Source organism: Solenopsis invicta, chromosome 11 (assembly GCF_016802725.1).
Source record: "Solenopsis invicta isolate M01_SB chromosome 11, UNIL_Sinv_3.0, whole genome shotgun sequence".
NCBI lineage: Eukaryota > Metazoa > Arthropoda > Insecta > Hymenoptera > Formicidae > Solenopsis > Solenopsis invicta.
Window position 1 is genome coordinate 5,888,816 of NC_052674.1, and position 27,493 is coordinate 5,916,308.

The 27,493-nt window shown below is 38.5% G+C and overlaps 1 protein-coding gene across 4 annotated transcripts in view; it reads left to right on the forward strand.

The window, feature by feature from the left end:
• Nucleotides 1-27,493, forward strand: part of LOC105200106 (proline-rich transmembrane protein 3) — a 163,327-nt gene that overhangs the window by 21,491 nt on the left and 114,343 nt on the right. Inside the window, exon 1 of one of the 4 annotated variants that reach the window (XM_011167499.3) lies at nucleotides 3,991-4,823. The exons of the other annotated variants lie outside the window; for them this stretch is intronic. The gene's annotated coding sequence lies outside the window, so the exon portion shown is untranslated. Of the gene's footprint in view, nucleotides 1-3,990; nucleotides 4,824-27,493 lie in introns of those variants that run through there. 4 annotated transcript variants of the gene reach the window in all.

Sequence of the window (27,493 nt, forward strand, 5' to 3'; positions counted from 1 at the left end):
GTTACATTTATGACAAAAATCTCGCGGAAACAGATTTACAGGCGGATTGTAAAACGGACCATGTCAATACAATGCGCGATCTCGATAATTCGATACTAATTAATATACGGAGATATATTATCGGATTATCGAGATATTGGGATTACGAGATACGCAGCGTGTGACCACGAATTTGAGGATCCATTATTTCAATATGCAGTAAATTTAAGAGACAGGGAGACGGGAATTCATTGTTAGGACACGTAAAGTACCGTAGAATCGCTTTGGATCACGGCCTTTGTAATCACGGCCTTTACGATCTATTCGAAAATAACTTTTTTTTTCAGCGAAGATATTAAGAAATCGCATCGTCGCGCCTTCGATTTATATGGCAATAAATCTTTGCGGATTATCGACGATACAGAAGGCATCTCTATAAGTTATTTTTACACCGTCTGTATATCTGTATGTCATAAATTTCTTAGTTAACATATAGATTTTATTTTCTTTTTTTTTTTGATCGACGTGACGCAGCCTGTCAACTCACTATGATTATTTGAACAAACAGTTAAAAAAAACGAAACATTATTATTAAATGAAAATGAGAAGAAAGCGCAGATTTTACATTAATATTAGAGAAGAAAGAAGATAGAAAGGACGAAACAGATATTGTCAATGTCAATTAGCAGTTAATAATCTTTAAATATCTTTTCCTAATTTTCTTTCCGACAGGAAGTCGCATCCAGATTAATCGCATCTCTATTCTGATTATTTATATCTCGTAATCCAAACAGCTGCCGATAATCCGATAATATTTCTCCATATATTAACCAGTATCGAATCATCAAAAATATTTCATTGCAGTACGAAACAGTAGATGGGATCGAATAATTAATCCTTCATGAAATTAAAGAAGCAAAATCTCTATTTTATTATTAATATCCGAACGTAAACGAAAATGTATTTCTACATGTACGTATGTTGTAAATTTCTCATGAATAAGTCCAATAATTCTTTTATTCCAAAGTCTACTAGCATAATCTGGACATTAATCAAATTTTATTTCCGTTGCGACTTCACATTTTCGTCGTTTCATTAGCGACGATTATTTTAATGGAATATAAGAATCGATCAAAACACAATTGATTCACGTATTTTAAGTATAGTTGGACATACATTTAGGATTCTTCGGATATAGAACACCGAACAAAACAACAACCAAAAAAAAACTCGCTCGAGGTCGGGAAATTCGGAGAATCAGCGAACTTGTCCCATTCCGCGAAATCACCGAACGTTTGTACGTACACAGCGCGAAATAACAAAACGGTATTCAGCGGGAGATCTGTACTTCTTTAATTTAATAAAATGTAACATTTATCGTTTTGCCAGCCGTAGATTTTATTAATCATCGTATATGGAATGCCGTTTCCTCGACGTCGTATCTCTGAGAGAACGCAATGTGCGTAACTGAAAAAGTACGATAACGTTTTTAACGTTTTTCCCCGAGTAAAAAACTCTTTCTGCTTTACTCAAACGTAAGAAATCTAGAGATGGAATTAGAAAAGTCAGATCGCTTTTCGTTTTTAATTTTTCACGTCTTTTAGTTTTATTTGAAATATTAAATATGTATAATATATCTAACATACGAGTTCCTTCTAATGTCCGACTTTAAATATTTGGAATAATGCTATTTTTTATTTGCTTTTCGAGTACTCTTTGTTCTTCAACACCTTACTTTTCTGATTTTTAACTTTTCGCTAATTTACTGTGTTCCAAGAGACATAAACACATCACAAAAACTGAAATATGCTTTTGTAGAAGAATGATACTAGGTTAACATGATACATATGATACATATATGATACATATCACATTGTTCGATTATCGCAAAATAGTTTTGTATTTTGGGGCCCAATTACACTATACGTAATTTGATTTGGAAACCTGTGTAATACTGAGACCCTACAAGTGTGTTACGTAGAAAATTCACCACGTGATACATACGTATTGTATTGTTAGAATGCAATGAATAATATTATATCATTCGTACAGTAGATTGTCTACAAATTCATTACATTCAGGAGGCCAAATTACTAATCGATTTTTAACAGATTTAATCATTTGGATAAGTTGCAACGTTCTTGAAATTCAAATAAAAATATTTTGCGCTTTTTTTTTTGTATTTGTTTCGAGCAAATTTTTGCGTCTGTTTATTGCGAATTTACGACACTTTGCGATCGTATTGTTACACTGTTAAATTCGTATTATCGAATAGCCAATTTAAATTATTTTTAATTATTTCTATATAGGTCGTTAATGCTCTCATCAAATTAAATAACAGAATTAAACGCAGTCAAGCAAGGTTGAGCAAATTAATATATTTTTTTAAACTTAAATAAAGCTAAAATTAATGGCTCATAAAATTAGCTACATTAATTAAAAATTACATGAACAAAAACCGAACTACAATTATTTAAAAGTTACGTTAAAATTAAATTAATTTAAACTAAAAGTAAATTTTGAAAAGCATTTTATTTATATTAAAATAAAAATTCACAAGTTTTTGAAGTTACTCAAAACAATTATAACATGGATTAAAAAATAAATTTAATACTTTATTCGTAAATTATAAGTTTATATGAAATAACAAAGAAATATTGTTTTTTTATTAGGAATGTATCTTTTTATAATTTTTTCTTCTACGTTTTTAAGTTTTTAACTTGGGAAAAAGATTTAAAGGTTAAAGTGGTTTTTTGGTCACGTGTTTTGTGTTAAAATACTAAAATTCAACATACAGATGAAAAGGAAAACAAAATACTTAACTCAAGGAGAAAGGTTAGTTTAAAGATCCATCAATATTTAACAATGTACTCGTACAATGGATTTTTTACAGATTAATTACGCGGACGAGTCCATGTAATCTCAAATTGATCATTTGGTCGAGTCCATTACGCCAAGCGTCAATTTGAAACTTTATTAAAGACGATCCGTTTCTCGCGTTTTTTTATTATTCCTTACAGAGGACGTCGAGTACATCGACATGCGTCGTTAATCAGCCGCTCGCTCGGCAGCGTACAGGAAGCGACCAGTTCTCATCGCGAATGCCTATTGTTTGTAATCTTGAGCTACCTTAGCATTTCAAATCGTCGCGATTCCGCGCGCGCCCAATCGGAACGCGCAATGACAGTTGGGAGCGCGTCGGTCGATTCTGAGACACGAGACGCGATCGCTCCGTAAGTAATCCCGAATTTCATCCGTTAAAAGTGTACAACGAGCACAAAATTTCGTCGGCAGCGTCGTTTGGAGTGACGGACGACCGCCGGGAACGTGTCTCGGTTGCCGCGGCTCTTCGCGATCGGTGCTGTTCGAGCGATCGTAATCGAAGCTGCGTAATTGAGGTTCGGGACCGGTACAATCTCGGTAAGCAGAGAGAAAAATTCCGACGGTACTCGAAATGTGCCGTTAACCGCTCGTTAGACGCACGCATCGCATCGCAAAAATCTGTTTTTGTCCGTAATGCCGCATTCAGATGCGATTTGCCGACAGCAAACTCTCTTTCTCGTCCCTCCCCGGATATCAGCGACGTTTAGGGTACACACGACATCGCGCGTGAATGAAAGCGCAGTAAAGATTTATCGGGCGCGCTCCCTCGCTTTTCATAAAACAGTCATCATTCTAGGCAATCGTTCGGTGACGACGACGTACCGCCGATCGCGGATCGCTACGAAAATACAATTCCACGGGATATGAACGAGCCGCTCGGGCCGCGCTTAATCCCGCCATAAAACCCCTATATCGAAAGTTAGGACACCGAAGGAGCGAAGCCGCAAAACGCGCGTCGATCCACCGCCGCTGGGGTAATAGCGGCGGGCGGCGGAGTCGGGTGGCGGGGCTGGGGGCGGAGGCGACGGTGGTGCAGGGGTGGAAACGGCGAGGCGACGAGCGGACGGTCGTGCGTTTCCGAGGCCGCTCGGTTGGCAACCTCTTTGTGCTTGGGTAGGGGCAAGATGGCGCTCGGTAAGAGCCGGCACGCGATTGGTCGATCGGGCTGCGCCGCCAGTCTCCCGAGAGCAGTCGCTACCACGACTTCGCAGCGGTAAGACGCGTCGTCGTCGTCGCCTGCGGCGGAGAGGAGAAAGAATTGAGAGAAAAGGAAAACAAAACACGCTTCTCCTCCGCTTCCCGTCGCGACGACGAGTGTAATGGCCACTGTGCGGTTCGTGGAGTAGAACGAGGCCCGGCGCCGCTGTTTCCTCGCATCGTTGCTACAAGTCCGCGGAGTCCGCATCGACGCGCGGGGTGCGAACGAACGAAAACGAACGAACGAACGAACAAACGAAAAACCGGTAGAGATTCGCCCGTCACTCTCGCGCGAATCGTCGCGCTTGTGCATCGTCGTACTCTCGTACGTAATCGTCGTCGCGGTCGGTCGTGCGCGCGCGCGCGCGTGCGCTCGCTCGCTCGCTCGCTCGCGGCTATCCGCGCGAGCGCTTCTCTGGTTACCCGGTGAATAGTGCGTGCAGCGGATCACAAGTGCCAGCAGTCAAGTGTGTACGAGGCTCTATGTGTGCGGCCCGTTGTCGAGTGTGCGTTGTCGCGTTGCCGCCGCTGCCGGCGCTCGGATCCCTCCTCGTCGGCCACGGACGGTGGATTTATCAGGCGCGGCGTCGTCTCCCCTAGGCGCGTTTCGGACCTCGTCACCCTTCGCCCCCCCCCCCTCCTTGCCACCCTTACCACCAACGACAACGACAACGAGGACAACGACGACGACGACGACGACGAAGACAACGGCGGCGGTGGTGGTAGTAGTGTGGTGGTGGTCCATCGACTCTTCGACGTGATCGGTGAGTGCGAATCAAATTTTGGAGCAAGCACGAGCGATCGACGCGATCGTCCCGTGCGTATGTGGCTGCCTGCCTGCGTGCGTTCGTGCGTGCGTGCGTGCATGCGTGCGTGCGTGGATATGTGCGTGCGAGCGACAGATGCGTGCACGCACGGACGCGAAAGGACCAGGGTAGTCCGGTGAGTTCGACGTACCGTCGCTGTAAATATGTCACTCGTGATAATCAAACTCGAACGCTGCCGCCACTTTGTATCAAAATACATTGCGAGCGCAATGTAGATGGCTGTTACTCCCTCTCTCTCTCTCTCTCTCTCTTTTTTTTTGCATGCGTTACGCAAATTCGGTCACCGTTCCCGATGCACATCTACAATTCGAACGTCGCGAATAACGGAAGCAAATGTAATTTGAGTCCCACGCGTGATATACACCCGCCGTATTTACAGCGTCCAAAATTGAATTCGCCGAATTACAGCTCCGCGTACATCGCGCGTGTGCGTGTGTGCGTGCGTGCGTGTGCACGTTAACACGGTACAGTGGTCGCTCCTCTCGAGCGAAGAGGCTGTCCGTACGAGAGCCTCGATGTCCGAATATCTCGATAATCTCTCTCCCGGGAGGGAGAGCCGCCGAGGATGATCTCTCGATCGCGCAAACCGGGCCATCGCGCGCACTCGCGAAATGGTTTTCGTGGCGCTCCCCGCGGCTTGCACAGTCTACGTGTTATTTTGTTAAATCCGCGCTCCGTTCGTCCGTCCGTCCGTCCGTCCGTCCGTCCGTCGGGCCGTTCCATAATCGAGAGAGAGAGAGAGAGAAAGAGAGAGCCCCCTTCGTTGACATTCCGAATACGGGCACGTCGATACGTCTCGTCGTTTTACCGTCGGCGATCCTGCGAAATTCCGTGGCGAAAAAAATTGCGCGAGCTCTATCGTAACATCGCCGATATATTCGACACCGATTTATGACGAGGGACAGGCTCGCGCTTCTTTCGACCACGCTTTTTACGCCCGTCTGCCTTTTTTTTATCCCATTCAAGGAATGTGTTTACTACGCACGGACGACCGTGCGTACTAATGTATGTAAGAATGATAAACACGTAACTTGGTTTTAAAACGTCAAACATTGAAAAAAAGTAAGCTAAAACAAACACGCGCATTTATTTTGCCTAATGAATCGAGCGCGGAGCGATACGAAACCAGGCAAATTTAATTTTCACCTCTGTAGATCGCAACATTATTAATTTATAATACTAAACTATGTGTAATAATAATAATTATTATTGTTACAATAATTATTTCTATTATATACTGATTTATTACTTTTATGATTTATTGCTATTTGCAGCTCGAAGTATTTAACGCGAATATCGAGCGTTTTATTGACACGATTCATTATCGGGTTGAAAAAGGTGAAGGGAGGGATATATTCCTGCACTAAAAAAAAAATGATCTTGCAAGTATACAGTCACAATTTTTTGGTTGCAAAGAATTAACTAAGGTAAATAATGATTAGCAAATATTGTGATGTTGCATGTGTTCGGTGGTATTTAACTAGTCTAAATAACAGAGACAAAATTTATACCTGAATTATTCGTGTTTGTAAAAAAATTTTTCTGTGGCTCTACTTATGTTAAGGTCAATGCCATACTTGTTATAAAACAATCCGAAGGTAAATAACAAAGGCGTGAAATGAGCAAATTAAACAGTGAATTAAATCAATATATATTTATTACGAAAAGTATAAACATAAATTTAACAAAATTGATGAAAATTAATATGAAATTTATCTGTGAGAATAAAAAATAATGAAATAAATATTAATATGAAACACAACTCTGAACGCGTTTCGTGCTTGTGAGTCTTCATCAGCAGTAATTATAACAAACTAATGATAACCGAAATTAGAGCAAAATAGTAAAAACTATGTGAAAGATGTATTTAGAATTAGTTTTAGAATGACATCTTAAATATCATCGTAAATTAACAGAATTCAGAAGAGTCCAAGAAGATGACACGTAAATACAACAATAAATAATTAAATTAATAAATATAATGGAATCGATGTTGTTAATTCAATAATAAAAAACAGATAAATAAAAGGTAAGAATTATTGTTAACTGTTGATAATAATTAAATAAATTAATAAAATAAATAAATATATAATGAAATAAATAAATGTATAATGAAATAAATAAATAATGAAATAAACAAATTAAATAAATTATAAGGAATACATGATCGGAAATATTTCAACGAAGTCTCAACTATTCTTCATTTATTTTGTTATAAAATTTGACTAAATTGGCAATAACACTTAAACAATTTCTATAACAGAAGGATTGCTAAAGTGTTTCTGTCATAAATTTTGTATGTGACGAACAATATTTTGATTGTTTTAGCAGATACAAAAAAAAAGCGATAAATTTTTGCGACACCTTCGAAATCTACTTACATCGACATCGAAAACATTTATTTTAGTGCGAAGGATGCAATGTAGGGGGGAAGCTCCTTGCGTCGAAAGGCGCATTTTCGCCGCCTCCTTGTTCGGGGAAGGTCCATTTATTGTCATGTACTCCGCTGGCCGCGTAATGAGAGTATGCGCGTTGCGCGAAGCGCGATCAATTTCGGAAGATCTCGCCGTGCTCTCCTTCGTAGTACGCCGCGAAAGATGTCGCGCCACCCCCTTCTCCCTCGCGCTATCGTGGCAGTTTATTATCCTTAAGTGCTGCTCCAGAGCACTCTGCCTCTCCTTTTTCCCCCCTTTGCACCGACCTTACAAATCCCTCTTCTCTCGAATCGCGCGTGTACACTCGTCACGCTCTCGCGTGTCCGCGTCGCGTCGCGTCGCGCCACGCCGCGTGCGTATTTATGCACTTGCGCGCACGCGTCCACGTGAATGACGAACGAGAGCAGCATGTCTCTCGTCTCTCTATGGGAACCAGTTCCGATTTGCGCGCGTGATGACGCGCTTATTACCGCAAGATCCCGTACCCGCATCCCGATAATACAGGCTGGACGACGCGTCGCGTTCCAACGACAAGTGCGTATACGCGGTAGTCGTCGCCTGTCATCACTAGTAACGTTGTTACATGCGATAGCGTTACAACTCCGGACGTGTCGTCTTACGGAATGATCCAAGGAAAGACGCGAATGCTCTTCTTTGCTGCTGAGTTTTAAAACTTTTACACACGGAGAAAAGTTTATATGGTTAAATTGATAAAATCGTTTCTTTGACTTGCTTTTTTTTAAGTTGAAGTGAAAATACTTTCAAGGAAAATAAAAATTTATTTGATTTCGAGAAGTAAAGTTAGCTTTTTTAAAGTAAATAAATTATTTGTTCAATTTAAACAAATAATTTTTTAATTCGGAGAAATCACTGACAGAATCGTAAGGAATAGTTTATTCATTTAAATATTTTAAATAAAGATTTGCGTTGCCATACTATTTCTTTAATTCTAATAAAAGAAACAACCAAAAAGTTTCTTCAAATCAAAGAAACTTTTTTTTAACCGTACACTGAGAGAAATATCAACAAACAAAATGTTTAGTTAAATAGTGCTCAAATAAATTTTGTAGTTATAACTAAACACTGTTACATTTAACGAACCATTTGGTTATAGTTACAGTGCATAAAGTCAAATATTTGGTCAAAACAACTACATATTTAATAACTGTAACTATATGAAATTTATTTGATGACTATTTACAACAACTAAACGTTTATTTCACCAAATATCTCTCTCAGTGTATAGGAAATTTCTTCGATTCAAAGAATTTTATTTTTTACTCGAAGAAACTTTTTTCTGGAAATACGTAAAATAAAAGTTTCCGTCAAGCGCGTGATTCTCAGTAATAATTCAGACGGGGATTATTTAACGTCACACAAAATCTTATCTGGATTATCTGGATTACGAAGATCATAACAATCTCTGAATGCCTTCTATCGATTTGATATTTAATGTTACAGTATTAACGTCGCAATCAACGCTTTCGGCGTCGAGCGTTACAGTATTAATGGAAATAATGTGTCAGCAGTTTATTCGGTATAAAAGTAAACACACGGTATTCGTTGGCGGTGCTCGCGCAAGGGCAGCGCTTTCATAGCTGTCAGATAATATCAGCGGCTACATTTCCGTATGATTTATATGCATTTAGTTCAGTGATTAATAAATAGTTATCTGAAATCTGCTGCTCGTTACCTGTTCACCCAACGTTAAAATATCTCGACAGCCACCGTGAATCAGATCTCCGCGTTAACGTGACATATTTTAACTCGGAGTTAAATCCGTTGACAGGGTACTCGTGTGTTTTCTCGCGGATCATGTACACACCGATTTCCGGCCTCCGATGTCGTGAAATCGTGCGGGCGGGATGATGGCACAAGCCACACTGGCTGTTTGCTAATGTGTCGTCGTCGATGTCGGTGGCCGTTAACGAGCGTCACGTTTGCGAAATGGACGAAATGGGCCGTGTCTCCCGAAAAGGAGAGACGCGCCGAAAAATGCGGTGAGATATGCCGAAAATCTCGCGTTATCTCGACGTGTCATCGCTACGAGATTTCATTGGCCCAAAGTAATCTTGACAGTAGAAAATTCCCGGAAGTCCTTGAAAGTCATGTTAATCCGAAGGCAGAAAGCGATACGGCCACAAGTGCGTGAAAACGGTAGAAACAAATTATCTCGATGTGCCATCGCTTTGTGATTTTATTAGCTGAAATATTCGAAACGTGGAAGATCACGGAGAAACCGGCAGAAAATGTAACGCTATTTATTACCACTGATTTATTGTATTTTGTTACAAGATGCCGAAAAACTTTTAATTAGAATTTTTAATTATAATTAATAAAGATTAAAGCGGCTAGATTGCACGTAGGATTTTCATATTTATCATTACGCATATTTCGACATATTTCCGTTGCTTTTAATGTAGAAAAAAATTTGTGTGTAAAAAAATTATTTGCTCTAATGAAAGAAATGTTATGATCAGTATCTAATTTCTTCATTATGTTAATTATAATATTGAAATTGTAGTATGATATTCTGTTTAAGTTATTAATCTAAATATGTTCATCAAGATTATAAAATTATTTGAAAAGGGAGGAAGAAAATACGATAAAATGCTTTTTAAATATCTCAAGATTTTTACCTTGACCACAAACAATTTTTATGGACTGTAATGTTTTTGTATCTTCCTCTTTAAACCGAAAACTATTATTTTTTAACGTATTTTTGTCCTATTATTAAAAGTAACAAAGATATTTCATGGTTAAGTTAGGCAAAACACTGCATACATTGTTTCACATGCATCTTTCAAATTCCGATTATTTTTCTGTACATTTTTGAATAAAACCTCGTATATTCAGGAGAATGATATTTTCCCACAATATTTCAGTACAATGAATATCCACTGCGCCGCATTTATATATTCAGAATTATGATTTTTGGAATTTTTGCATTTTTACTGAATCACACGCTCATCGTCATTGAAACATTACAATTTTTTAATTAACGATGTCCATTCGACGGCGATTTTTCTTTCTTTGGCTTAAAAAAAATCAGATTATGTTAAAAAAAATATGTATATTTTTAATTTAGTGACCAGCAACTCGAATCTATACACATCGAAATAAAAACCGAAATAAATAAAAGATTATTATGAAATGAAACTCGAGCTCGCGTTGGTAGTAAATCAATCATTATGGTGATACACGTGCATAAACATGGTTTAAAACATATCCCATTTCGACAATTCCGAAACAAACTTCAAAAGCAAATCGATCGAGCAACAACGAAACGGTTGTTGATCTTTGATTGTATATTAATAACGTATGTGATACGCATCGGGCATTTCGGAGCACGTTCGATAAAAAAACATAATATTTGCGCGACGCAATAATCGAGCTTTTATTTACAATCGCGGCGAGACTCGGTACGCCGACGTACGTATATAGGAAAACTGAAAATGGAAACGTAGTCCAAATTGTCGAAACTGCCTGTAGTTTCATCGGCTTTTCGACGTGCCGATAATTTGCAGCGAAGTGACTAATTAATACATGAAACCAACATACGGACGTTTGTCATTCACATGTAGTAAAACTACGTCGATGTATGTACAACCTTTTCAACGATATTGAGATATTTTAAAAATTTGTAACTTGCGTTATTCTATTTTTCGTGGGTTTTTAACTTTTGCATGTGCAGTCGTTATTTGCCATGTATAGAATTCTCTCCACCTCCCCCTCTCCCTAGTATTCTAGTTTTACAGGGCGTACATATTTACGATTTTTGAAATTGTAATCAATTGAGAATGAAGATGCGCGTGCGTATTGTTAAATACAATGATGCATTTCGTTTTATCCCAATGGGACAACTTTGATAAAAATTCAGTTTGAGGTTATCCATCTGGCTGTTATTTTTAATCGTGGAGTCTCTACTATGCCCTGTACCTCAATGCCATTTAACTGGTCATTTATCTGAATATTGTTTAATCGAACGTTCGCTTGTTTGAACAACGTCGTTTAGCAAAAAAGGACCGACGCTCTGTGCATATGTTGGTTTGCACGCTCATATTTTTCTCTTCTATCAATCGTCATCCTTCGTTCCATCGGACGTAGTTTAGCAAAGAATTAAATAATTGAACTTTATTGGCTTTACTTTTTATTTTATCAATAACACGTAATACAAATAATTTTTTTCCATTAAAGCGTACTGTGTGTAGTGTTTTTAATTAAATGAAAAGATCAATTATCTTAACAATGTATTTTTTTATATTGCGCGCTTTCGATGAAGCAGAATCGGAATAATAAAATTGAGAGTGGGACAAAATTGTTGACGACAAAAAAGCGTAAAATTTCCGTATGTGTTTCCAGTGCTTAAAATGGCTGTCAGCTTAATAGATGTATTTCTCATTTAATTCACGCAATCGAAATTTCCCTTCATTTTGCGAAATAAAAAAAAAGGAAAGCCTTTCGTTTCAACTGTAAGGCTAAATTACGTGTACGGGAAATGCAATTATGTGTGACAAATTGACAATTGTATCGGATAAATATTTGCTTCTTGACAAATATCGACGCAATCAGTTTCGCGCACTTTCCACAGCACACTTTGGGAATACAACGGAGATTAAAATTAAATCCATCGGGCGCAAAGGGCGTGTTCTTCTCGCGCTCGATCGATTTATTTTCCCCGAAAATGTACACTCCGGCGAGCGAGAGAGTCGCGGTCGTTCTTCTTTTCGTATTCCGGAGTGACGCAGGGAGTATCGCGAAATAATGTATCACGCAGGTAACAGGTGTTCCTGCATTTTCTCTTCGTTTTGCAAAGAAAAACACGTGCTTCGCTTAACCAGTACCCACACACGACGGACACAGCGGCGAGCCGCGCGCACACACAGCTTCACGCGAGAGCAATATACCCGGTTCTTGTCGCCAGTACCACCGCTATTTTGCCTATAAACAATTTTCTTAATACAGCTAACAGTACCATCATGCCGTTGAGATGAGATATAATTCATTGCAGAGGCGACCCGAGAGAGAAAGAGAGAGAGAGAGAGACAGAAAAACAGTCTCGCGCGGAATAAATGCTCTTTAAACACAATTGCACCGCGGTGTCCGCACACAATCGCATTAATTTCTATGAAGTCGCCAGCTCGTCGGGATAGGAAGTGTACGATTATTTTACGCGACAGATTGCCTTTCTTATTACGCTCGTCCAACGCAAATCTGAAGCTCTTTGAAGTCAAATGCAATATTCAAATGAGAGAAAAAAAAAGATCGAGCGATATGGAGAACTTACGGAACACGCCGCATCTTATTTCGAGACGACGCTAATGAAAGTTAAAGCCGAGCGTATGCTGTGCAACGTTTAGCTTGGACATTCAAAAATTGTAGAAAACGCGATGCCCAATGATGCAATTAACGGCCAACGCTTTATGACTCGTTATGTCGATCTGTATCCTGTCAACATCGAAATCTCGATAAATTCGATTTCGCGCAAACGGAAATAACGCGCTCGTATGCATTCGCGGTCGATGCAACCCCGATAATTCCGAATACAATAATTCATTTTTACGGCCCCGTGCTGCATCGCGTTTCTCGTTCCCGCAACGAACGAACCCGGGCTCGACGTTATTTCTCCTGCCGGCAATTTTTCTATCTCGAGATTCGTATCTCGCGGAATATCATAATACGAGAAATAATGCGCTACATACCGCACACTGTTGACTTTGCCGTTTGAACTCTGCGAGACCGAGTAACGCGCGGCAAATATTGTGCACATACCGGAAAGCGGTCAACGAAGAGTTTCCAACATAATCCATCTAATTTATCCAAAGCGCGAAACACGCAGCCGTTGTTTCAGTTGCGAAATATCAACGAATTCTCGAAATATTCGGCACAAGATAGCTCCAGTTACGATTGAAACGTCACGTTAAAACTGAAATATGTAACAGAAAGGATAAAGTTAATGAAAACGGGATTAGGACAGGAAACTCACAAATGCAACGATAGCTTCATAAATTTTATTTTTTATCTTGATATCTTTGTTTTTTTTTATACTTTAATTTACGGGAAAAAAGATTGGTTGCAACAGAATCTGTGTGATAGATTATTTCAATTATATCGAGTATGGAGAAAAGTTAACAATGGCCCACTAAAGCGGCACCCCTGTATTTCTCGGAAACTAAACAATACACCATATTAATACTAATAAAAATATAATCTGCTTAGAATAAAAACCCATTGTTCATACATTAATGGCTTTTTTCTATATAAGATCTGCTAAAAATGAATTTTTGAAAATAAAATTTGCATGAATAAAATTTTCTCTTGTAAATTATTAACTGAAATGATAGTGAGTATATTATTAATAATATTTTACATATTTGCAGCTTTCTAAAACTTTGTTTTAGTTAACATTTTGTTAACATTTTTCTCTTCTCATATTTTTCTCGTAATGCGGTTTGAAACATAAAATCCCTGAACAGCGTAATTCTCCATAAGAATAAACAATAACTACGAAATCTTTAACTACAATGTTGACAGATGTTTCATGAATTTTTTTCATATTTTCTACAATACCTTAAGATAGAAAAAATAGCGAAAGAACCATTAATAAGGTGTCAAGAAAAACGTATAAAGTGAAAAGAGTTCAATTTTAACTTTTTAATTTTATAAACTTTGTTGTTTAATAGATGAAAATATATTTCATTACTAAATTTATCAATTTATTTTATAGTTAACTCTTCTATGGGTCCATGTCTGAATTTTGCTGCCTAGAGTGTCAGTTTTGGAGAACAATTTGTCAAACGCTCTTTATTGATTTTATTGCAAAGGAATTAATACAAAAAATACCAAATAATATAAAAATTGCTATACCATCTGATAGAACACACTTTCTAGTTTTTATAGTATTATTAAAGCTTTATTTTTAGCTTTTGTTTAAGAAATACTATCCAGAAACAAAATGGGCCATTAAAATTGGCAACTTTTCTCTACAGCTAAAATTTAGTTGTAGATAAAACTTTAACGCATACAGATTTTTGTTGTTGCAACTAATTTTTTTCCGTGATGTAAAATTAGAAATAATGACATTATAATTATATATATATATATATATATATATATATATATATATATATATATATATATAACAATAATTTAAGAGCGATATATAAATTCGATTAAACTAATTTTAAGAATAAAAAAAAATTTCATTTGTAAACATGGAATACTTAATTTGTGAAAAACAGATATAGATTAGCCAGCTAAAATCTATGAATGAAATTATGATGCACGGGAGAACGGCATAATTGTCGCAATTATTATGCGTAATTACTTGGTACGATAAATGAGCTCGTTCGTCAGCCGTGATTACTCGGTGAAAAAGATATAATTGTAACATCACTGATTGCTCATTAATATTTGAATAAATATTAGAGACGTCAATCTATGCGCATCAACAATTGCACTGAGCGCTATGAAACATTCCTTTTGTTTCATCGTCACGTTCGTAAGATGTTCACATCAAAAATTCATCAACAATGAAACGACGAAAAATGTATTTAATGTTGATGTAGTGACATTACAGCGCAAGCTATTCCACGTAATTTTATGTTAATACATTCTCCGCCGTTTCACTGTTAAATAATTTTTGACGTAAACATTTTACGTAATGTAAACTCTTGTAGTAATAATATCAGAGGATGGAAACTTTGTATCTATTGTTTTCAAAGACATTATGTACATTGCATCGGCGATGTTAGATAAAAATATTTTAAGCAGTTTGCTTCCAGTAACGAGCATAGAGAAACCGTGTTATTTTGAATAGATAACATCTTACTGAGGAAAGTTGCTTCAAACTGATGAAAAAAACTCATAAAGATTGTTTGGGATAGGTTTAGTGTGGATTTGAGACATATACGCTATCGGCGTTATTTGGGTTTCACGGTAAAATAATTAAACGATTAATAGGCGATAAAATTAGGGTTAACACCACTCCAAGATATTGAGAATATTAAAGAGAGCCTATCACGCTTCGAGTAGTTAATCATTCTTGGCAGGCAAATCGTTTCTTAAGTAGGCGCGAGCGAACTAATATTTCTAGAGCAAATTGGTTGTGAAAACAACAATTAATTAGTGGCCGTCGATGGAAACACATTAATGTAACTTCGAAACTTTATAGCATGTGTGCGTGTGTACACATACATATATATAAACTACAGGTGTACAATCTTTTAGATTTAACTGAGCTAATTGAACAGAACAAAGAAATTCCAGTCGACATGATTTGAGAAATACTTTGTTTTCAAGTTGAAAATATAAATTCTTGCAGCGCTTTGTAGTTCTTCGTACAATCTGCCGTAAGATATAATTACGCAAAAGATTGCCAGCTTACAAATTGAAAAAGCGAATACTTTCTGTAATTACTAGTTTCCGGACATATGCTTATTAAGACTTGCTCGTTTCTTCCAATGACCTCCATTAATCTCTCAAGTTTGCACCTGTAGTTTATTTACACTCTATATAATATCCTACGCATACGAGAGGCAGGCCCAGGCTCTCTCGTTCGCGGAGAGTGCGCGAAAGCGCGGCGACGGTACGGGGAAGAGGAGAAAGAACGGCTCCTCTGTCCGTCCGGCGGATTCGTTACTTGTGCACGTAGGAGCGGCCCGCCGTGCGTAAAGCGGCGTAACGTTTAACTTCTTGAAACCTGACGATGTTTAATGAGACGTCAAGAATTTGATGCGAGTTTCGAAGGCAGTCGCATAAGCACACGCGGCGGTCTTATAAAGACGGCCTTTATATTTGAGGCGCTCGGAAATTCAGTGAGCATGTGGCAACGCCGAGATCAGTCTTTCTCTCTTTCTTCCTTCCTCTCTCTCTCTTTTTCTCTCTCTCACGCTCCCCTTCGATTCCTCGGCTCTGCATCTCTCTTCGCCAACACCACACATACATACCGCGCGGCGGCCGCACGTAACCACCCATCGTTCTCGTAGCGAAGTTTCTTCCTCTTCTTCTACCTTTACCACGCTACCACCTTGCACCCCATCCACCCGACGTGCTCTTTTATTTTATTATTCGACCCGACCTCGGCGAGTTAGGCTGGTTGCCTCGGCGTATATACCGGGAGACCTCTCTTCCCCTTCTCTCTCTCTCTCTTCCTCTTTTCTCTCTTCTTCCCTCTCCTTCTTTCTCTCATCTTCTCCGCGACCGCCGCTCGCTTCTCGACTAACGGAGAAACTGGAATCTCGGCGTCGAATACGAGGATCTTCTCCTGCTGCTGCTGCTGCTGCTGTTGCTGCTGTTGCTCGCTGTGCTCTTTACCTCTTCTCTTCTGCCTTCGCCACCTTCTCCTCGAAGCTCGTTTACAATTAGTTTGTCTTGGTTTCGGTACAGCTCGTTGTCAAGAGGATCCCTCTCGTGTCGTTTTATTATTCCCTTTAACGACACGGCGCTATCGACACGTTTTTGTCGACGAGGTCGACGCATATTAAAATCATGCACGGAATCCCGGAAAAGGTAGGAATTGTGGGATCTAACTCGAATTTGTACGATTCGCTTTCGATTAAATGTGAAAAGACAATCGGATAAACGATATTTCCAGAAAAAAATTGACATTGAATCGTTGTTTGTCAAAAGATGAAAGGTAATCTCATTTAAGCTTTAATGCGTATTGAAGCCATACAATCGGAAATCCGTAAAGAAGTGTGCATGGCATAAATCAATTTTATACGATATTTTTATGGTAATCCTAAAAAGAGCGAATCCTCAAAGGGTGAATCATGTTAACGTGCTGTTTGTTAAACGGTGAAAAGATAAGAAGCATAAGAGGCTTTTACGCACATTAGAATTACGCATAGCAAGTTGGAAATCCTGTGGGAATTACAACTTAAGACGAATTTACACGGTTGACTTTTTAATGCGATCGCATGTATATCATCGAGAAATAAATTGAGCAAGCGTTATACTCACAGAAATGTTCAATCGTTGAAAGAAGTAAAATCGTTATCTACATCCAATTTGGCTGATCGAGTATCAGAATCTGTAACAGCGCCAAAATTTTGGTGAATTATTCAATGCTTGGCACCGTTAAAGCTTCTCGTACATTTGCTGTAATACGTGAAATAAATCACCGAAAGGGAATCATAAAAGTGAATTATGTAAATGTTATCGCAAAAAGTATATTGCATGATAACTGACGCACACAATGCTGTATTATTGACACGTATATACATAGTGCTCATATTCCGGCTAACTATAATGCTAATATATATGTACAATGCGATTAATTTCCCAATACTAACTTGGAAATAAAAGTAGCCTTATTACTCTGATCTACTCTTCATAGAATTTTAAAAAGATTGATTTAAGAACTTTGGTTTATCGCGTATACATTAACGTTCTGAGAAAAAAGTTTGTTGAAAAACTAAAATATTTACGATCAAACATTGGGGGTTGATTAAACAATTATTCAGTTGCACAAAAAAAGGATTCATTTATGTCAACCATTTAAGTTTTTAAATCAAGAATTAATTAAACCAACTCGATATTTTGAACGTATTTAATTAAATATTTTAGTTTTTCAACAAATTTTTTTCCCAGTATATATTTATAAAAAAGATATACAAAGAGTATCCCAGAAATTCATGACGCAAAATATTATAACAAGAAAGTTCTCGAAGAATCAAGTAAAACAGTTATTTGTTGATATTTATTTTACACAGTATTTTTTTAGGTATAATGACTGATCAATCAAAGATTACATTTAGATGTTTGCTTGCCATGTGGTCATTAGATACTATCGCTCGTGGACATTACTCACAGACATGCGACTGTCTAAACGTAGTTTGTAATTGGCCAGCTTTTTTTTTAAATCAATATGTTTCAAAAATTACTACTTGAAATAATTTACAAATAATTATTTTATTTAATTTTTCGAGAACTTTCTGCGACAACAAATTTCGGAACATTCTGTACATATAAATTTTTCTTGAAACATAAAATGATAAAATTCTATGAAGAGTTGACCGGAGTAATAAAGCTACCTTTGTTTTGAGTTGGTATGGGGATTAATTGCATTGTATGTGTACATACATGTGTATTAGCAGCTATAGTCAGCCGCAACAAGACCGGATCGAATAACAAGAGAAGGAAAGTATTTAAAACGGCATTCTTTAGTTTGAGCTTTTTTCAGAAGTTTTGATCGCCTCGAGAAAGCGACACTGGAATGCATTGTGGGTGGTTCAATCCTCCGATGTAAACTGTAAACAAAAACTCGTTCGTCCAATGCGCTCACTCTGAACGATTCGGGATGGTCACCATGAGTTGAACCGTGTTAAATTCACGGCTTTTGCCGCGCCGGGATTTTTCATAACGCGATTTCCTTTCCCTTGTCTTCTCCGTCTCGCGCTTCTTCGACCGCGCCCTTCGACGCTGCTGCAACGAGCTCGAATCGTCCGTGCAGATCCTGTGCAAGGTGCATCGCGCGTAGCGACGGGCTTGATCCAATTGAACCGTTGCGAACCACCGTGGAGAGCTATCCAGAAATGGTAGGAATCGACGTGACGGCTGCACTCCCTTCCTCTCTCCCTCTCTCTCTTTCTCTCTCGCTAGTTTTATTTCCTTCCATGCGAAAAGATAGCGAATACTAGCTTTACATAATAACACGGAAGTGGCGTTAGACCGAGACGGGAGTACTCGTCTCGTTATTCGCTGTTACTTTTTCTCTTTTCGGCGATTCCAACTTGCCCGTTTTAGCAGCGACTTACGTTACGTTAGTTGAAGAATCTTGATATCGCTGAGATTATTTCTATTTGTATCGTGTTTCTTATTAAATTATCGAAACATCTCTTTATCAGCAGATCTTGCAGCAATTATACTAGTAAAAGAATCAACTTTCATTATTTTATCATTTTAATGTAATTAAAGGTTTTAAAATTTTAATTCGTGACATTTTTTTTTAATTATTATCGATTATTGTGCCGATGAGGACTCAGTAAAGTCGAAACGTTCATGATTTTTGCACCTTACAATTCCAGAATAAACTTCTCAATGTGCGCGTGATATCAAATCAAATAATTACTTGCTCGTTGAACTTTCCTTATGATTATAATTTTTTGTTTGTATTAGTAAAACTTGAAATTTATTTGAAACTCCAATACGTATATATTTATATCGCACATCTTTTATGTTACCGTATAACTTTCTACGGAACTCGTAAAACTACCAAGTGAGCTAATTAGAAAATCCGGTATTTATAATTGCACAGTGGAAAGTCTCCATAAGACGCTTCGTCTTCGCCATGCTCTCAAAATTGATATTTATATTGTTACTCTCATTAAATCTACTTCGTTAATTTCTTGAATGATCATGGAGATGCATTCTCTAAATTTTTTTTTATAAAACATTTGCTTTATGCGCGCAGTTTCTTTTATCGTCGCTGAAATTCCATCTTCAATACGTAAGTCTTACGATCTCCCATTTGATAATTAGACACTAACTTCGTGCGGCTTGTCGAGAATTAAAGATATAGAACGTACATACGTGCAAAACGTATCGTTGCGTGTAGCAACCGAGCGTAATCTAATTCCCGAGTCGTAACGTTCGATCAGCACTAAATGTGCTTGTTCGGCATTTTCAACGCACGCATGAGTAACCGACGACGACGATTCGACACGATCGTAAACTTTCGTCGTCTTTGTAAAGTATTTAATACCGTTAACGTAGCTCGTACACCGAACGTACGAACATACCTTTTACTACTATTAATCCTTAACCCTATAGGATGGAAACGCCGCCGTACACGTGTCCACTTAGTCTAGGATCGAGAACTTCACAATAAAGACAAGTGAAATTTTAAAGGGCGCTCAATTAAGCCTTCTCGCTGTTAATTTACGACATCGTTATTTCATACTGATTTACACGGAGGTAATGAATCTGGGTAATATATATCGTAAATGCAACTCGTTTGTGTCTTGTCAATAATTTTGAAGGGGCAGTTTAACGTGACGTAAAGGGGTAAAAGCGTAAATTCCTTTTCTTATCTGTATGATCTGAGTTTCTTCACGTTTTAAGTTTTACGACGATGGGAAAACTGGCGGTACGGAGATCTTTTATCGTCTGAAATATAAATTTTATTCAGGTATATTTTCAAGAGGAAAAAGAATTATATAAATACAACTGTGTTTTTAAGGAATATAATTGCAATTGTAGAGATTTGAAAATATATCTAAGAATGCTCCGTATTGCTCGTACTGTTAAGTTTAAGGGCAAATTATCTGGCCAGTGTAGTCGAGTGTTCCACTTTACGTTCGCAATTACAGTCGATTTAGCGGAAATGTTGAGAAGGATCATCATTCGTTGTAATTTCTGATTCTTATTATATTACATACTTTTGCAACTAAATCTTAAAATTCTATCCCAGTAAAGTTCGTCTGAAATTAGCTAAAGAATGCGACTTTGTTATCTATTTGGCTTTCTGAAGTTTAATTCGCCGAAAGCCTTTTACCGTGGAAAAGTCCAACTTGTTCGGAGAATGCGATTAAAATTGAAGTCACGAATTGTAAAACGTCTTGTATGTACGTTAAATATATACGTTAAGATAAGAATTAAATCGTGTTACCGCTCGTTGATATCAAATCGCGTAATCAAATTTAGTAACGCACCAATGATAGCGCAAGTATGAAATAAAAGAACAATTTCCTTCGCTCGAATACTGTGAGAGAGAAAAATATCTTGAAACAATAAAATATTACTTAACAAAACAATTACGTACTCGGTAGATCCCAATGGCTTATTTACTTGCAGTCAAGTTAACCATTTCTTAATTTAAATATTTACGTAAATAAAGTAAAGAAATAATTTTTAATTAAATAACTTCTTCTTGTAGAAAATATTTACTGTTAGACTATTTTTATATTCAAGATAATCAGATTCTTTTAGTCTAAGAAAACATTTAAATTAAGTTTATTAACTTATTTGAAAAATCATTATTTGAATGTAAAAAGTTTAAAGATGCAAGGTTATATACTTACGGTAATATGTTCATGTACTTACAAGTAAATACTTTTAAACAAACAAATGCTTGGATCAAAATATATGAGTTTAGGAAAATATATATTTTTTATTAAAAAAAAATGTTGCAGTAGATTTTTTCGATTTACCAAAGTAGCTTTTGCTCAATGAAAAATGCGATTCTCATTCGCGTGTCGTATGCACGGAAGGGAACCGCGATGGTATACGAATCGCGGTCGCTTCTTCGGGTCCCTAATCAGTCGAACGGCGCGCGTTACGGTTCTTCCAGGACATTCTCAAGACTCCCTCCTGGCGTCACGTCGCGCCGCCGTGTTGTGTCGTCTGAGAGGAGCCCCGTCATCTTCTCCGGGGTTACTCGCTACCGTACACGGCAATGGCAAAACACATAAACGAGTTTTCGGTACGTTAATCCAACGTCGAACGTAATTTCAGCGCGGCGGCGGCGGCGGCGGCGGTACGGCGCGGTGCGCGCGGAGCTGAGCGGAGCGGAGCGAAGCAAAGCGAAGCGAGCGGCGCATCGTGGCCTCCCTACTGGTGGATGACCCCGTGGACTTTCATCCGCGTGCACACACGCGTGCACATGCGCGCTGCACCACCGCTCTTCTCCTGCATCGCCGTCATTGTACACGTATATACACACGCGCTTTATCGGGCCGGACCGGTCGTTAGAACTTTAAAGCGAGCGGGGGAGAGAGGGGGGCACGCGCTTTGTTTTACGACTATTTTCCTCTCTTCGTTCCTTTGCTCCCTCTCCTTCCGTTGTGTGTGTGTGTGTGTGTGTGTGGTTTTTTTTTCGTTTTTGGTTTGTTGTTTCGGGCGTTCACGGAGCCACGTATATTCGGAACACGCTCCGCGAGTCGAGACGGAGCGGAATACTTAGAATTCAACGATCCCCGCTGGGAACGCAGCCGATGTGCGGTGGATATTCGCTCGATGAAACTCATACCCCGGAGATTGTTGCTTGTTTAATCCCGGCAACGCAACGTTCCCCGGTGATTACGTTTACCAGCGCGCGAGTGTTGTCATCGTTGTCACGCGCCACGTCTTTAGAAAGCGGAACCGATAACGCATCGTTAATCGGAAACTCAACGAAACTGAAGGGCTCGTCATAGCTGAAGGGTATAAAAGGCAATACGATACAATTTATACTACGTTCACGCTTTACAGACGTTAGAAACTCATTTTTTATCGCCGTATTTATCGTAAATTACAATGTAGCAGGCTCTCTCGTCCTTCATATTTAAAACTTTTTTAATCACGTTTAACCCATTGTTGTGCATTGCAATATAATTATGTAGTAAAAACAAATTGGCTGTCGGAGATTTAATTTAAGAAAGACAATAAATTGAAAATTAAAACGAATTAAAGTAGATTTAAAAATCAATACGAGCCTCGCAAAAACGTCATGTCTCTAATAACATTCAATAAATATATTTCGATCTGCAAGATGATCATTTTCAGTAATGTTCATTAAGTAATGTAAATTTTGATAACTTTTAGCTCGCATTGTTCAATCAAAATATCCTTAAAATAATATATTGATTTAATTTCAAGTAATTAAAAATATTGTTCTTTTTTTATCATGATATTTTTAAGTCAAATTAAAAAATATTTTTATTGGTCTATTAATGATATTAATTAACAGCAATGCAATTTCATATTGTAAACCAAGCGGGCTGCATTTATCCTGTTGTACGTGCGCAAATTATCACTATGTATGTATTCTTAAATTTTTATAATTACCAATTATTGTTATCGGATATGGATCTGATAGCAATTTAGTTAGACTTTAATTAAATTATCACGTGATAAAAAGAGCCGTTTTACGTGTCGAAATATCGTAAACAATTTACTAACCCGACTACGAGTCAACCGCATTTCCTCTCCTGTCTATACTGATCAAAGAGAAATAATTACCATCGAAAAATATAGATATCGTAATAAACCGCGATATATCGAGGCCTGCCTCCGCCTGAGAGCACAAAGAGTTAATATGCGATGTCGACGAACGTTCGGTGGTGTACGGCGCGTCGCGTCGCGTCGCGTCGCGTCGGTCGTGCCGCTTCGCCAGCCAGCCCGCGCGCGTTGGTGACACGCGTTTAACGCCGATCGATAGGAGCGCGTAAACGCCGGGCGATCTGTCTCGCGCGCCGAAAAATACAACCGCCGATCCGGGGCGGATCCTCTCTGCAGCACGGCGTGGCACGGCGCGACGGGGCGCGGCGCGGCGCGATGCCCTGGTTGCATTATGGAAATCAGCGGGAATCGTAACGCCGGGTATGCGAGACACGTGAATTAAACACGTAATACACCGACTCGCGCGCTGCACCTGTCGCGCATGCAAATCACTTAAGCCGTCGCGAGAGCGAGCGAACGCGCGCGGCCGGTTCCCCGAGCTTTTTCGGTGAGCGCGCAATGAATGTGTGCGCGTTGCATGTGCACTCCGCGCTCGCGCGGGCGTGCGAGCGGACTGCACATAGCGTGTGCGGGCGTGTGCGGGCGTGTGCGGGCGTGTGCGGGGCGCGTATCGCATATCGCGAATATCAGCGAGTACCTGCGCGCCCATTCGCGAGGACCGGGGGATTATTTATCGAGGAATTTCACGATCGGCATACCGCGCGCCACCGCGATCGTTTGTATTTTTTTTCCGGCTAAAGGCTGTTAGATGCTACCGCCAGAAAAGTGGATATCGCTGATGTTGCTGCGCGATACCCCTGGTGGCCGTGCACACGTACGCGTTCGTTTTATCTGCCGTTACTGTTTACGTTGTTGTCGCGCTTGTGGTGCCGCTGTCGATTTAATTCTCGTTCTCGTGAAAACCATCGACTTCCGATTTTCTCAACTTTCTGTAACGACGTCGACGTAAAAACGACGACCCAGAGAGATTTCGCCGATGCGTTTTATGTTTGCGATTCCTGCCAACTTTCGGCATCGTTTCGAAACTGTTTTAAATCAGGAACGAATAGTATTAGCGAAAGGAAAATCTAGGGTAGTTGGAGAATAATGCAAAAATCTAGAATTTTAAGAGAAATAAGGGAAAATGTTACAAAACGTAATGCGGAGATGAAACAATTAATGTTCATATAAAGATAATATTTCTTGAACCGGATCCGTATAAAACAAACGAATGTGAATGAACAACTTGATAAAATGAGTGCAGACGGCAAGTATATCGTTTAATCGTATTTGTTCGTGCTAATTTGCTCGAATCCAATGTAGCAAGTCTCTTTTTATCATGAACGATTGTAGGTTGTAAAAATTTTACTTTATTATCAACCGTTGCAAATTTTTAAACTTATTGATGCATTGACTTTTTCTGTTGAGAACGAATATATTGCATTTTAGTCACAATTCTCGTTAAGCATAAGGATCTAGAAGGTTTCTAGGTCGCCTTATATACAGGACGACACAGATCCCGGGGTTATCGTATCTTCCGTAGCTACGTACATGTTACTGGTAATAACAGAATTCGCCCAGTGCTCAAAATTTACTCTCACAACGTGTCGCGAGATCTACGTCGCGAAATTAGAAACGAGGAAATACTGTTTCGTGTACTGCGGATACTGGATAAATCGGATTGCTCGAAACGCATTGCTTCACTCGGTAATCGAAAAAAAAAATGTAACGCGTTACAACATGTTATTTGTGCGTTTCGGTGAAATGTTGCGGGTATAAATTTCAAACAATAGGCAAATTCCAATAAATTGCCAATTTCATCTCGGCTAAATTCGATAGCAATATTTCCAATATCTTCCTATTCGATACAGGTCCTTGAATTTGCAATAATTTCTATTGAAAATATTGTAGAATTAATCGAAAATATCCCAAGCTTTTATCTATAATTAAATTTTCGTACAACTCGGATGTAAGATATTGTGATGTTTAATAGGTTGATCTTGAAAATTTATTCACTATTACATTAAATTTACAATTGTGTTTATTTCTAAATTAATAAATTAATAAATTGAGGAACTCGCATAAAGTTTATCTCGAATCACAGTCTGAGTTTTTTCTCGTCGTTCAATAATTAATTGTCGAGAATAAGATTGCCTGCGTTTGTTGCTTAGATTTTTAGGATGTACGGGTCTTAAAACATTATAAAAAATATAAACATTTTAGCATATTCTAGTATTACGTTGAGTATTTGTGTAAAATTTGAGCACAATTCACTTATCGATTTAAAAGTGATTTAATTTTTTGTTTACTCTTGATTCTTATGTAAAATCATGTTTTGCAATACTTATTTGCAAATTTGATGGGAAAGCAGCATTACCAATTAAATTAAAATGCTTACATATAATAATATGTAAGCATTTTAATTTAATTGGTAATGCTGCTTTCCCAAAAGTTTTAAGAAGTTCTTGTTCGTGCAAAAATTTATTTAGATTCACTTACTCGTTTAAAAGTTTTTTTATTTAAAACTGCAAAATATAATAATTTTTCTTCGTCACTTATAAAAAAAGAAATAATTCGCACATAACAGTTAAAATTTGTTATTGATAAATAATATACGATAAAATGGTATTTGTATTGTACATTTATATACATGTCAATCAAATTAAAGCAAATGCTCTCTCCAATTAGCAAGTAACAATATTTTCGATGCAAAACGCTTTCTCGATCGAACGATATTAATCTTTGTCTCGAACGGCACATTCGCAAACGAAGCGCAAAGTGCGGAATAGCCCATTCATCAAAATTAATTTGAAATATATGAAGTGAAACATTTAGCGTTATTTCATAATGCGTTAGACGTTTCGTACGAAGCCCGGCCTGGCGTTACGGCTTTGCTGTTTGTTTTGGTAGCGCCTGGCAGCGGGGACTCGAGATCGCCGAGCACGCCGTGTGCTGTCATTCGCGAGGTGACTCGAGTCAGCAGGTAGCGGCAGGTCCGCTCTGTATGTCGTCGCATTACTCATCGAGACGCGATCGCGTCAAATATGGGAGGCAGACGCGAATATTTCCTTCAAATTATCGGCTCGCGCGATAAATTGATTTTCGCAATTAATTATACATCGATTATAAATGTGAATCTACTTCGTTTATCAAAGCGCTCGCTAAACAGCTGAGAAAGAAAAGTTTGATATAATCGAGCTTTCGTGAAATAATGTTAATTAAATGTTTAGTTAATGTAACATCAAATATTTGGTAATATTTAGTAATTACACCAATAGTAACCGGTTGGTTAATGAACGGTTATTAAATATTACTAAATATTTAATTATATTAATCGAACATTTAATTATTTTGCCGAAGCTTAGTAACTACCTACTTAGTAAGCTTGATTGTTAGTATTATTACTGTTTCTTCAACGTACATAACTTGAAATAAAACGTTCAAGTTTCCATTTTTTGTAATACTAAATAAGTCTGTCGCCATTAAATCCTGCAGAGTAAAGTTATTGCCATCTTTTTTTTTAGCTTAGAACCGGGTTATTCATATTCCGCTTTCGGGTTGCTGTATATTAAAAACAGTGGAGTTTCCGATAGGAGTAAAAAGAGTGTGGCTTTATATTCGTCTTACATTATTCAGCGCGAAGAGCGGCCCTCTCTCGAGAGGCGACGGAAGTCGAAGGAAATAAAGTAAGCGACGATTATATTATAAATTCGGTGCAACGAGCAAGCTCCTGTCCGTATCCCGAGCCATTTAATTGCATTCAATTTGCAGTCGTCGCGAATAGGTAATCGTTATTTAAATGCCGGCCTTTCTCGTCTCGTCACGCCCGACAACGACGTGAGGATGATTCACGGCGAAACGCGGAAAACAAACAACAAAATTAGAATAACAACCACCCTCGTCGTGTTATCGGGAGATAAAGAAACGGGTATCCCCTCGAACGATATATATTTACGTGTTACCCGAGTCGACGGGTCTGCATTTGCACCTGAAAGGATCCGGAATTGTCGCTCGACGAATTTCTTTGAAAATTAACTCGCTCGATTTGTGGATCGTCGGTGCGATGTTAATTTTATGGGCAACGGAAGTCTGTACCGGTCGTGAGATCCTTTACAATGCCGTACGCACGTGTGTATGCGTTGCATGCGTGTACAACGCCCGCATGTGCGTATAGGTATATCAAGTTCCGGCGATATGCAACGTGGTCGAAGAAGTTCAGGCTTGTCCGCAATTCATCGGTAGACATCCACC